At 43.6% G+C, this 13,698-nt stretch overlaps 1 protein-coding gene across 1 annotated transcript in view; it reads left to right on the top strand.

Moving 5' to 3' along the window:
- SLCO2A1 (solute carrier organic anion transporter family member 2A1) overlaps positions 1-13,698 on the top strand; it is a 78,864-nt gene that overhangs the window by 1,629 nt on the left and 63,537 nt on the right.

Here is a 13,698-nt window from a genome sequence, read left to right as displayed (position 1 = left end):
AGGTTCACACCAGTTAAGAGTTTTTCTTAACTCTAAAAATCAGATTCTCTTAATTATCACCTCCACTGATCCATAGCAACTCTGAAACCAGAGTGTAGAGAGACTCCCACTTAGCGGCACTTAACCTGAAACCAGGTACAATTTGAATATCTCAAGGCAAATCTGGGACCTAGAATTCCCTTAGTTAAGCTCACATAACCCTTTTTTTTACGGGGGGTTGTCAGGGGATTGCAGTTTGTCAGGAGATTCCCTCGTAGTGAGAGGCTGGGTGACTCCTCTGCCCTCTCCCACTGGGTGATGGACTGCATGTGTCTTATGACATGGGTGACATGGGTGCAAACAGGGAACACCCAGCCTAAGGACCCATCATTTTCATGGGTTCCTCACTGCTGGAACAGACTAACCAATTGGGTTTATGACTTTCCTGCAAAACCCCACATACCATATGGTTTAGGGGAAGGGGATGAGGCCAGGAGACATCCAAGTCTAAGTCTAACCTCTTACTAACTGGTGACACATGGGAAATTTCTCACCTTCCCTGGCAGCAGAGTCCTTATGTTAAAACAACAAACAAAAATGGGTACAATGAATGATCCCCACGTCATGGAGCTCCTTAAGGATTATGTGGGAGGAGACATAGTAAAAGGGTTTTGTAAACCATGCAGGACTCTCCAGGATTGGCTTCAAGAAGATGTCAGTTCTTTCCTCAACAAACAGGACTGCACATTTAAACACCATTTAGGACCTGCTGGTCTACCAATTATGCCTTACAGGAGGCGTAGTTAATCCTTAAGAGAAACTATAGTTAGCAATAACGTCCAAAGGAAAAGTAATAGTAGCTGACACTAATGGAGCTCTCTGGATGGACCAAGAACTTTGGACATATTTCACCCATATTTAATCCTCACTACAACTCTGTCTAGGGGATACTATTACTATCCTATTAATGATGAGGAAAACAAGGCTTAGTGAGGTGTGGACACATAGCCAGAAAGGGGTGGAATATCTAACTGGGTGTGTGAAACCCCAGGGTCAGAGACTGACCGCCGTGCACCCTGCCCTCACCATCACACAGTACTGCTCAATTTTGGTTTGGCACTTGGGGATCCAGTAGGTATGCTTGTTCCGAGGGGTCAGTGCTTTCTTCAGGCCCTCCTGACACTCACATCCCAGCCATGAGCAGGGGTCACTGTCACAGCTACAGGGTGGATGTTCCCAGTCAATAACAGGGTCACCACACCTTTTCACTCCACAACTCTCCCCTAAAGAGCCTGGTGACTCTTATTTATGGGATGAGGTTTTTGTACTCTCTCCTGTAGGAGTAAATGCAATTGTATTTATTCTGGAGATGTCTCTATTGCTTCTGGCTTACAGGATTCTTAAGAAGCAGAAGACCTGCTCACCAGTCATTGTCAGAGAGAACACTTCAACATCCAGGACTCTAAATTAAAAACAGTTCATTCAGCGAATGTGGGGGTGGGGAGGCAGGAGAGAGCCTTTGTGGCCAACTCATCCTGGCAGCCTCAAAGAGATCTGTTTCTTTTTAAAATGAAATTGGGGGGGGGGCAAACGTAGATTATCTTATAAGAGGAGTAGACCATTGGTAATTGCTGTCCAAATTTCAGAAACTCCCACACCTCAGGCCCCAGCATAGGGAAATAGTATATATCTATCTAGTCAGTGAGGGAGAGTCCAGTGGGGATGGTGGGCAGGGGACACACGGTGAGAAGAAAGGGAGAGACAGATCTCACAGCTTGGCCTGAGTGGCCCAGTGACCTCTGACCTGGGAGGGAAGCCCCAAAATGAGGGAGAGATACTTTATCCTAGCCTGTGTCTGTAACTTCCTAAGGCCTCTGACACCTAACTTTGGGGAGACATCTTGGGCTTAACGTCTTGGTTTTCAGAGGGGAGTACTATATCCCACCAATCTGACTGTTCATGCCTCTCAAGAGAATACCCGGGAACAAAGAATTCCTTAACTGACCTCACGGATTACGAGGTGTCCACTTCTCCTGCCCTGGGTTAATGGGTATGTCTCTGATATTCAGGACAGCATTATCCATCCTCTGAGAGATCCTGGCTTGCCCTGCTTATATGTGGGGGTTGGGGGGAACTGGTTGGGTAGGGGTCACAGGTCACATCTTTCCTCTTATAATGATACTCAAAGCCCTTCTCCTGGTGATGAATTGTGACCTACGGAACAAAGAGAAGAGTGATTTATGTCTCACAAAATGGATAGCTCGTCTTACCTCCTTCTGATCATTCTCCTGTGTCTGTAATAGTAACTTTTTTTCCATTCAAGTAGACCCAGATATGATGTTGAGATGTTGGGTTGGGAGCATGGCTTCCCCACATCCTCTTTTGCTCTGTTTGTGGAATGAAGAGGAGTGTGGGTGGTCCTCTGTGCAGACCTCGTCCCTCCTTGTTCTCCCTCTTCACACCTCTGCTTGGTTTTATCCCATTCCATGGGTTTAACCACTTCTAGCCCTTGCTTCACCCTGCTTTCTGCTTGTGGCGGTGCTGGCCTGAGAAGAGCTCCATTTATGTGCCAAAGCCAGAAAGCTGTGCATGGTGAAGCTAAGAAGCTTGGGATGCTCCAGGCTGTGGACCCATCAGAGGACCTTGCTTGGGGCTGGGTGAGTCTGGCCTCCATTTAATATCCTAAGTTCATTACCATGTGGGCATTGCACTCACAGTTTCTATTGAAGAAGGACATAAAGAAATAGCTGTGTGAATGTACACTTGTCTGTACCACACAGGACCAGCACAGATGGGTTGTAACCATGGTCTTTGGTGGGAGAACCAAAGGGAACATGGGATAAGAACATGGGAGAGAGCTGAGTTCTTAGTACCAGACAAAGCTTGATTTATTTTGAGTTTTTAAAATACTTTTTATTTTGAAACAATCACGTATTCATAGGAAAAATAGTATGGAGAGGTACTATGTACCCTTTACCCGGTTTCTCCCAATGGGTCCATATGACATATTGCGCTATAATACCAAAAGCAGAGAGTTGACATTGCAGTAATGTGTATAGTTCCATGCCATTTTGTCATACAGATTCATGAAACTACCACCCCACTGCCTCAAGACACAAAACTGTTTCTATCGCCACCAAGATCTCTGTTGTGCTACTCCTTTGTAGTCATGCCTGCCCGGTTCCGACTGACTACCATCACAACCACTAATCTGTTCGCCATCACTATAATTTGTCATTTTGAGAATGTCACATAAATGGAACCATGAGATATGTAACTGTTTAAAATTGGTTTTTCTTGTTTAACATAATACCTTTGAGATCTGTCCAGGATGTTGCTTGTATCGATAGTTTGTTCCTTTTTATTGCTGAGTTGTATTCCATGGTATGGATGTACTGTGATTTATCTGATCGTTCACCTATTGAGGCATATTTGGGTTGTTTCCAGTGTGGGGCTATACAAGTAAAGCTGCTGCTATAAACAATCATGTACAGGTTTTTGCGTGGACATAGACTTTCATTTCTCTAGAATAAATGCCTAGGAGTGCATTTGCTGGGTTGGATGGTGGTTGCTTGTTGATTTTATTTTTTCTTAAGAACCTACCAAACTTTTTTCCAAAGTGGCCGTACAATTTTACATTTGCACCAGCTATGTAGGAGAGATTCAGTTTCTCTACATCTTTGCCAGCATTTGGTGTTGTCACTAATTTTTATTGTGGCTATTCAAATAGGTGTGAAGTGACATCTCAGCATGGTCTTCATTTGCATTTCCCTAATGGCCGGTGATGTTGAACATCTTTTCATGTTCTTATTTGCCATGTGTGTGTGCTCTTCATTGAAACGTCTGTTCATATAGTTTGTCCTTTTTGTAACCAGATTTTTTACTATTGTTTTGAGAGCTGCTTATATATATGAGATACAGGTCCTTTTGGGGGCATGTAGTTTGCAAATATTTTCTCCCAGTCTGTGGCTTAAGATCCTCTTAATAGGATCTTTCACAGAAAAAAAAAAAAGTTTGGATTCTGATGAAATCTAATTAATCAATTCTTAATTTTCTGGATCCTGCTTTTGGTGTATGTCTTAAGAACTCCTCACCAAACCTAGTTCCTGAAAGTTTTCTCTTACGTCTTCTTTTAAAAGTTTTATAGCCTTGCATTTAAATCTGTGATCCATTTTGAGTTAATTTTTGTATAGGTGTGAGGTTCTTTTTTTTTTTTTTTTGCCTATAGTTATCCAATTGCTCCCGCATCATTTGTTGAGAAGACTATCATTTCTCTATTGAATTGCCTTTGCTCCTTTGTCAAAAACCAGTTGGCCATGCTTGTGTGGATCTATTCTGGGTTTTCTCTTCTGTTTCACTGATGTATGTGTACATCTCTCTGCTAATACCACACTGCCTTGATTACTGTAATGGTATAGCAAGTCCTGATAACAGGTAGAAGCTTGATTTTTAGTCTGCAGTGGTATATGTTTATGTTATGGTTACCATACTTTATAACCAATTCAGTTTCCCTTCTACTTTGCCTTTAAGGAGACTTAAAGACAAATTTGAAGCTTGCTTTTTAGTAACTGGATGGGATCTTATGTATTTCTGTGCTCCAGCTTTTCTTCTAGGCTTAGCTGAATAGTTGTATTTTTCCTTTGAACTTGATTTGTTAATCTATGTTCCTAAACTTTTTCTATTCTCAACAACAGTCTTGCAAAGGAGGTGTCAGCATCTCTATTTCACAGTTGAGGAAATGGAGGCTCATTCAAGACCACCTGTCCAATACATGGCAAGCAGGAATTCCTTCTCGGGGTCAGCTTAATTCCAAGCCCTCTTCCTTTCAGGGCCACAGAATGCCTCTCAGTTCTGGATTCTCTCATCCTTGAACATTTGGGCCTGAGCTCAGTGATCTCTGAGGTCCTTGCAAGTTCTCAGATCCTCATCTCATGCTGTTAAGTTGCTGATGGAGATGAGACTGGGAGCAGGGCCAGTTAGGTCTGAGCTTTGCTGAGAGACCTGCTATGAAACCTGGCAGAAGCTGAGGGTATAGGCTGGCTGGCTGGCTTTGATCAATCCCCAGCTCTCTCAGTTTAGAAGATCTTGATTCCTGGGGTGTGGCCTCCTGTTTGGGATGGATTACATTTGATCAGGGTGGGGAACGAAACCAAGACAGGGAGTGTCAGGCTACACCATGAGGTTGAAGGATGGGTGGATACTCCAGTGAGCAGCCCTCTCCCAGCACCGGTCCTCCGAACCCCTTTGCCCCGTTGGGATGCTCAGGAGGCTCAGGGGAAATGCTGGAGGCTCTGACATGGCTGGAGGGAAGAGCACCAGCCTGGGACAGTAACCCCAAATGAACTTGGGGATATTCAGTCTGGTCAGCATTGGTGCTGACTCCCACAGGGTTGCTCCCTGCCTCCCAGAAAGTAGGCACACGAACCCTTTGGTAGAAATTCAGGGGGATCCCTGGGTGGCTCAGGGGTTTAGTGCCTGCCTTTGGCCCAGGGCGTGATCCTGGAGTCCCAGGATCAAGTCCCATGTTGGGCTCCCTGCATGCAGCCTGCTTCTCCCTCTGCCTGTGTCTCTGCCTCTCTTTCTCTCTGTGTGTCTCTCATGAATGAATACATAAAATCTTAAAAAAGAAAGAAAGAAAGAGAGAGAGAAAGAAAGAAAGAAAGAAAGAAAGAAAGAAGAAAGAAAGAAAGAATGAATTCAGTGTGCACCTGAGTCCTATAGGAACCTGGGGGAGTCTGGTAACAAACATCAGTAATACCTATTTTTGTTCCTCAGAATGCTCTTACACCCCTGAGAGATGCTGGCCTAGAGCACAGAAAGCCTCAGTTAAAATGCAGGTGTCATTGGGGAGGGCCTCAGTAAGCCAGTGTTTGTCCAACCAACCCGCCAAGATGCCCTGAGTTCTAGGAGAGAGTGAAACAGGTTTCCACATAGGAGTAGACAAGAGGATGAGTGGATGAACCATGAGTATTATATTTCTGGAATCTTTTATGTTTTATCTTAAAATCAAGTGAATTTTAGGTTTTCCTACACAGTATAGTGTATGTTTCCAAATAATGTATTTCCCCCTAAATCTTGGAGTAACAGTGATGCTCTAGGAAGCTATGCTGCATCTAGCTCGAGTCTCCCAAATGTGACTCCCAGGTGGAGCATAGCAAGTTTGGGAAACACAGCACAGGTAGACCTCACGCCAGAACTAGTTTATCCAGTTAGTTCACTCAGCCAGCTTGGTACGTGCAGAGGGACCGGTACCTAGAAAGTTTAAGTGGGACAGGTACGGGGTGTGGATGTCAGACAATTCCTGGGCTGGTCTCTGCGACGCCCCAGGAGATGAGCCAGCTAGAGAATGCACTGAGGTCCCTATGGGCCCGGAGGAAAGGGGTAGTAGCCAAGGGAAGGGCGGGGAGGACAGCAGGCTTCCAGAGTCACCCTTGCCTTGCATAATGGGCTGCCAATGAGTTTGCAGGATGGGATTAAACAGACCACTTTCTCAGTCGTTTTACATCATTCTTGCCTCATGCCTCAGGGCCTTTTGAAAGCTTCCTGCTTTGCCTTTGATTCTCAGAGCATTTGAGGGGAGTAGAGTGGCAGCTAAGCATTGGTGCAGGAGCCCTGGGCTCACTCACTCATAAGCCTTTACTGAGCATCCACCACGTGGGGCTCTGTACCAGGTATTACTGTTTGTACTTGGCTCCCTAAGAGGCTCCCAATCTTCCAAGAAACAATAATCTGTAAATTCCCTGCCTCTCAGCATGACCAACAGCCTTGATTTGTCCAGGACTGAGGCAGTTTCTGGGACACAGGACTTTCAGTTTTCAAACTGGAAAAGTTCTGGACAGGTTGGGACAAGTTGGTCACCCTACTGCTTCCCTTGCTGTGACATTGTACAAGAAAGGACTTCGACCCTCTGCTGATGGAGGGTCAGGGATGGTGCCCAGTGATGGAAATAAACCTCAAGGATCTATGGCAGGAAGGGATTGTAGTCTTCCAGAGAGAAGATGAGCATGAGCCAGGACACTGGTGGTGGGGCTCATGGAGCAACGAGCCCTATTACTCCTTCTCATTTGTATGCAGAAGCCTGTCTTCGTTGTTCATCATGATTGCTACAGCATTTTTAACTTCTCATGGTATAGAATCCATACAAGTGATGATATAACTGACCTGTAGAAAGATGGTGCTTCTTGGCTTATAGAATTAGTTGAATTTCAGAGTTGAACGAGACAAGAAAGATCATCTGCTCAAAGAGGCAGGAATCCTCTTGATGTCCTTACCTCTTTTGCATAGCCCTAGTAACGGGGAACTCACCACCTCACAAGGAAGGCCCAGGAGCTGGTAGCAACACAGGCTTTATTTTTTTATTGTTTTAAAAAGATTTTATTTATTTATTTATGAGAGACACACACAGAGAGAGAGAAAGAGACAGGCAGAGACACAGGCAGGGGGAGAAGCAGGATCCATGCAGGGAGCCTGATGCGAGACTCAATCCCAGGACTCCAGGATCACACCTTGGGCCAAAGGCAGGCGCTAAACCACTGAGCCACCCAGGGATCCCTGCAGCACAGGCTTTAAATCTCTCCTATGTTGAATTGAAATCTCCCCTGCTTTTCCATGTACATCCCTAGAGGGAAGCTAGCAGAATCCCCTCTTCCTGGTTACTGCCCTCGATATTTCCAGTAGAAAACAGTCTCCTCTCTCCCATAAGTCCCTATAACTGGGGAGCAGCTTGGCAGGGTTGAAATGGAAAGCCAGGTGGTCTGGGCTACTCTCCTCTGAAAGCTGAACCAGGCTCTGAAGTTGGGCGTTGCTAAGGGGTGTGTGTGGTTCCCGACTCTTGCTGTCCCTGATCACAAAAGTTTTCTTGCTAGTTTCAGTCACTGCAAGGAGTGTGGTCCCCACTCATGAGGGGGCCTCCGGCTTTGTGGAGGCCGGTGGGCTCCGAGTTTCCAGGAACCAGCAGAGATCTTCTCATCATGGGGACCTTCACCCCATCAGATCCTGCAAATTTGTTATGCCTTCATGAGCTGCAAGGCCTGCCCCAACCCATTATTCCTCCTTACCCCCAACTTCCTCTGTTCTCACTCTCAGCTCCTCACTTCCTCTGACTCTGCAGGCCTTCATGGAGTGTCCATGCCAAGCCTGGAAAAGCTCTGAATAAGTCATTGAGTCTATCATCTAGTCTCCAAGTAGATGGCATCTCTCAGGAGGCTCACTGGGGACAAGAGGCTCACTGGGGACTCCATCCTGACTCTATCACCAGAAGGCCTAGCAGAGACCCTCACAGAGGGATCTGACCTAGTGCTAGCAGGAACATACCTGTGGGATGTACTCCAGGGATACACCTCACACATCCCTCCCATCCTAAAGTGGCAGGACCAAATTACTGTAGAACCAGCTTTGTCTATTGGACCATCTCCACCCCTAGGCCTTGTCACTGACTTGGAAAGTAAGCCTGCAGGGCCCTGTGGTTGTCCATTTCATTTCACATTGCCCTGCTGTCAGGAGGATGTCCTCCTAGGCTCACTGCAGCCTGGGGCTCCTCCTTTGTACTCAGTGTCCCAGCAAAGCACTGTTCCACTGAATCAACATGAAAATTTAACATTTAACATGTAAAACTAGCAAGGAGTGGGGACAAGCTTGTTTGGGTTGCTTAAATTAACAAATATTCAGAATTCCCACCCTCAGCAACACATTTTTATTGGTAACAATTATGATATGGTTTTCAATCGTCACACAGATGGATACATTTTATGAGGGCAAATATGTATGGGAAAATATATGAGGGCATATGGATATTTAATTGTGATATTTAATTTGGATATTTAATTTGGGGGAACCCATTATGCGATAAATTTAGTGAAATAGTAAGTGGGCCTTTCAGAAATGCTATCTGACTAATCTTACCATGCTCCGAGGTGTATATTATCCACCTTTTATGGTGGAGACTAGCAGGCAGCTCACGGGAATTGCCATATCACACAGTGACAGAGCTGGTATTTGGGGACTCTTTCCTCTATGGCTGCTTCCTGCATCCCACCATAATTCCACCAGCTGAGCCAGAGCTTTGCTACTTCAGTCCTTCGTACCAACAGACACAAGCAGAGCTATTTATTTATATTTATTATTTTATTTTTCTAAGCCAGATTTGACAATGGTAGCCCTGTAAGTCTTTATTCCTCAGCTTTGCTCTTTTGTTGCACATCCCCTCCCCTCTGCTCATAAGGCTAGACAGATGCTCCAGCTGTATGGCACACAAGCACTTAGACCAGAGACCCCAGCCTGAAGTGGGGGAAGCCATCAGGTGAGTTGGAAATACTTCCTAAAGAATAAATGGAACCCCAGTCAGCTGAACAACATTTTATTATATGACTCATATGCTTAAAGGCTTATAATGAGGAAATGACTCGCATATCTAGCAATCGGATATGCATTCAGGTACACCAGGGGACATCCATCTATGGAATATTTACGAATTATTATTAAAAGTTTTCTTGAGAGGTGCCTGGGTAGCTCAGTCAGTTAAGCATCTGCCTTAAGCTCAGGTCATGATCCCAGGCTCCAGGGATTGAGCTCAATGTCAGGCTACCTGCTCCTTGGGGAGCCTGCTTCTCCCTCTCCCTCTGTCTGCTGCTCCCTCTGTCAAATGAATAAATAAACAAATAAATATTTTCTTGAGAATAGTTTGGGGGTAAGGGTTTGTTCTATAACGAAAGCAGAAGCTGCAGGATAGGCAACTATATGTAGAGATGATCCAAATTTTTAAGTCACAAGAAGACTTGAAAAGTATATACCTAAACAGATAGTTCTCTGTGTGAGAAGCCCACAGATGATTTTTGTCTTCCTTCTTTGTGACTTCCTATGTTTTCCATTTTTCTGCGGTAAACATGTCCTGTACTTATAATTAGAAAAACCTGCCAATTAAAATGCCCTAAAGCCTGTGGGGACCCCACACCCCCCTTTGTTGGATGCAGTGAGACATGTGTTGTGGAATATGAAATGTGATATAAGATGGGAGGTGTCTGGTCTCCAGGTACCTGAGGATGGACCAAAGATGAAGTCAAGATGGCAGGTGGGGGTGTGGGCTTCTCTAGAAGACCATTCCCATGGTTCCCATCACTGTTCTCATGGCATTATTATGTTTGTTATTGCATTTGAGTCTTATATCTCTTCAGAGTTGGGGGTAAAGTTGAATAATAATACTCCAATTCTATTTTTTTTTAATTTTTATTTATTTATGATAGTCACACACACACACACAGAGAGAGAGGCAGAGACACAGGCAGAGGGAGAAGCAGGCTCCATGCACCGGGATCCCGACGTGGGATTTGATCCCGGGTCTTCAGGATCGCGCCCTGGGCCAAAGGCAGGTGTCAAACCGCTGCGCCACCCAGGGATCCCTCCAATTCTTTTTAAAAAAGATTTTAGTTATTTATTTGAGAGAGAGAGAGAGAGAGAATACAAGCAGGAAGGAGGGGCAGAGGGAGAAGTAGACTCACAGTGGAGCAGGGAGCCCAGTGTGGGACTCCATCCTAGCATCATGACCTGAGCCAAAGGCAGACGCTTAACTGACTGAGTCATCCAGGTGCCCCAACAATACTTTAATTCTTAAAGAGAGGTAAAACTATGGAACATTTTCTTCTCTGAGAATATTTGAGAGGCATTTCTCTGCTTTTCTCTCTGCTCTTCTGGTGCCCATTCCCAGGGACTGGCTCAGAGCTTGGGAATCTAGCCCTAAGGTTGGCCAAGCATCTTAGGGAAGTGAGTGTATCTGATGGGCTCCATGCCATGAAGGAAGAGTGTGCCTGAGGGAGAGGCAGTGAGGATAGAATAGAGGCTGAGACAGGAACTGCTAAGTGCTGCCTGGAGTCTGGTCCTGAGCTTGGACTTTTACACCTGGAAGGATGTGGGAACATCCTGGGTGGGTTTTACCTAGTCATTTGGTAAGCCTTGATTAAAAAAAAAAAAAAGAAAAAAAGCCTTGCTTAACTACCCCCTGTTTATAAGATAGCACTCTGCAAGTGTTTCTATTCAGCAGGGGTTTCAAAACTCTAAGGCCAGGAATGGTGTCAGGATGGCTGCCTGAGATGCATTCATTTTGTTCATTCATTCATGTGACATGTCATTATTGATCACCTATCATCAACCATTAAAGATACAATGATGAACAAGAAAGAATGGGCTATGCCTTCTCCAGAGATATAAACAATGGGTAGATACACAAATAAACGTAGTTACAAAGTGTGTCACGAAGGAAAAGAGGGGCACCTGGGTGACTCAGTGGTTGAACATCTGCCTTTGCCTCAGGTCATGATCCTGGGGTCCTAGGATCAAGTCCTATATCAGGCTCCCTGCAGGGAGCCTGCTTCTCCATCTGCCTATGTTTCTGCCTCTCTGTCTGTGTCTCTCATGAATAAATGAATAAAATCTTTTTAAAAATAGAAGGAAAAGAAGTGGGTTTTATAAAGGAGAAGGGAGTAGAGACAACTGGATTTTGCTTAATACATGTGGGGCCATGAACTCTGGATTCTAAAAAGTCACCTTCATGCTTCTGATATATAACCTCTGCATAGAGAACACTGCTGTGCTTCAGACAAGGTACCTATCTTGCAAAGGCTCTGGTTAGTTAGGATAAGATGGATTATAGAAAACTATAATGAATTATGGGTTCCATCAACATGTTAGGTTTACATAACAAGGGGCTTCATACTACAAATACTTACAGATACTTCTTAAATAAAACACCACCAAATATTTTAAAATGGAGCCAAGCTTGTGAGAAAGAAAGTGAAATTTTCAGGTGCAAGAAATGAAGAATGAGTTGAACCAAAACAACGAGTACCCACAGACCCTGCAGTAGGGATAGAGGGGAAAATTGTGTGTGGTATGACTAGACCAGTGAAGAAACCCTAAAGAAACTCCTAATGGAGTTTGGGTATTCCTGTGCTCCTTTGGGAGCAAAGATGGCGTGGGGAGTTGGGCCTCAGACTTATGCATAAAGCTGCCCCCCTAGTGAGAAGGGAACTAATGAAACTCTGCCCACCGCCCTAGGGACAGCAAAGAGGCTTATCTCTAACAGGACCTCTGGGTGAAATAATTCCTCTAAGAAATTATAACCCCCAGTCTGTGCTCCATAGAATTGAAAACAGAATTTATACTATCCACGTAGTATGGGAATCTCTAAGCAGATAAGTTAGCATAAAAATTGTTTTGGGGCTGGTGATAACTCTTTGCCATCTGGTAGACACAAGAGTAAAACCACTTTGGAACGATGTTTCTATAATCTAGACCAACCAGAATCCCCAAGAGAAGACAATGCCCTTGGAAGAGGAGCCTAAAAAACAATTACACAAGGAAATGATCTACCATAAGCAACAGGCAGCAGATATATCGATGAGGAAGATTAGCACCTCAAGATTTTGAGATAATGGGGCATTCTGAAAGAAATTATAAAACCATATTAAAAATGTTTAAAGAGATATAAGAAGAAATAGAAAATAGCAGGAAAGAACAAACTGTGAAAAGGGAATGGGCAGTTTTGAGAAATATGTGGGGATTCTAGAGATGAAAAATATAGATATGAAAATTTAAAATTCAGCGAATGGTTAAATAGCAGATTAGAGAATTTCCCAATTTCAGACCCTTAACTTAGTAACATCTGCACTTAATGATAATTAGTAAGTGGAAGATAGGATTGAAGAAGTTAGTCTGAATATAGCACAGAGGAATAAAGAAGTGGAAACTGTGAAAGATATTAAGACATTAAGGGCAGGGTCCAATAAAAGTCTGAAATGAGTGCCAAAGAAGAGAATAAAATGAATAGATGACAGTATTGAAGAAATGACAGAGTTTTCAGAATTGAGAAAATGTATTGTACCATGATATAAAAAAAGTATAGTAGATTCCTGCAGGAATTTATAGGAAGAGCCCAACCTCTACATATTATAGTGAAATTGCAGAACAGTAAACAGTAAAATTTTAAGAACTCTAGGGTGAAATTGCAGATTACTATAAGAATCAGTAATTAGATCAACACTAGTCTTCTCGAAATAAATAATAGATACTAGAAAATAATGGAATAGTTTTCAGAATGCTAAAAGAAAATCATCACCAAATTCAAATTTTATAACTAAAAGATAATTCAAGAAGACAAATTAGAGATTTTCAAACAAAAGCAGAGAATTTACCAATCATCAGTCCTCACTAAAACAAAGAAGGGTGAAATTCATAAAGCAAGAAAAAAAAAAACAGAAGAAAAGGTTAGTATGCAAAAAGTGGGAGTAATTATTAATTGTAGGTAGACAAAAATAATAATCATTAATGGAGGGCGGAAAAGATGGAAATAGGAGAATACATGCCATTCATATGAAAAATTAGAAGGGAAAATTGGAATTAAATCTTAAGTCTTGGGCCATCTGAGTGGCTCAGCGGTTAAGCTCTGCCTTCAGTCCAGGGCATGATCCTGGAGTTCCAGGATCGAGTCTCGCATCAGGCTCCCCGCATGGAGCCTGCTTCTCCCTCTGCCTGTGTCTCTGCCTCTCTCTCTCTCTCTGTCTCTCATGAATAAATAAATAATCTTTTAAAAAATAATAAATAAATAAATCTTAAGTCCTTAGCTTGTTTGGGAGGAGAGGGGAAAAATTTACTCTTTAAGTCAATTATGTATGTTAAAATGTATAGGTAATTTAACAGAAAAGATGCTGAATCTATACCATCCAAAGCAGA

The sequence above is a fragment of the Canis lupus genome, chromosome 23 (assembly GCF_011100685.1).
Source record: "Canis lupus familiaris isolate Mischka breed German Shepherd chromosome 23, alternate assembly UU_Cfam_GSD_1.0, whole genome shotgun sequence".
NCBI classification, from domain to species: Eukaryota; Metazoa; Chordata; class Mammalia; order Carnivora; family Canidae; genus Canis; species Canis lupus.
Note: the sequence above shows the minus strand (reverse complement) of the source record. Positions and strands in the feature narration are given on the sequence as shown.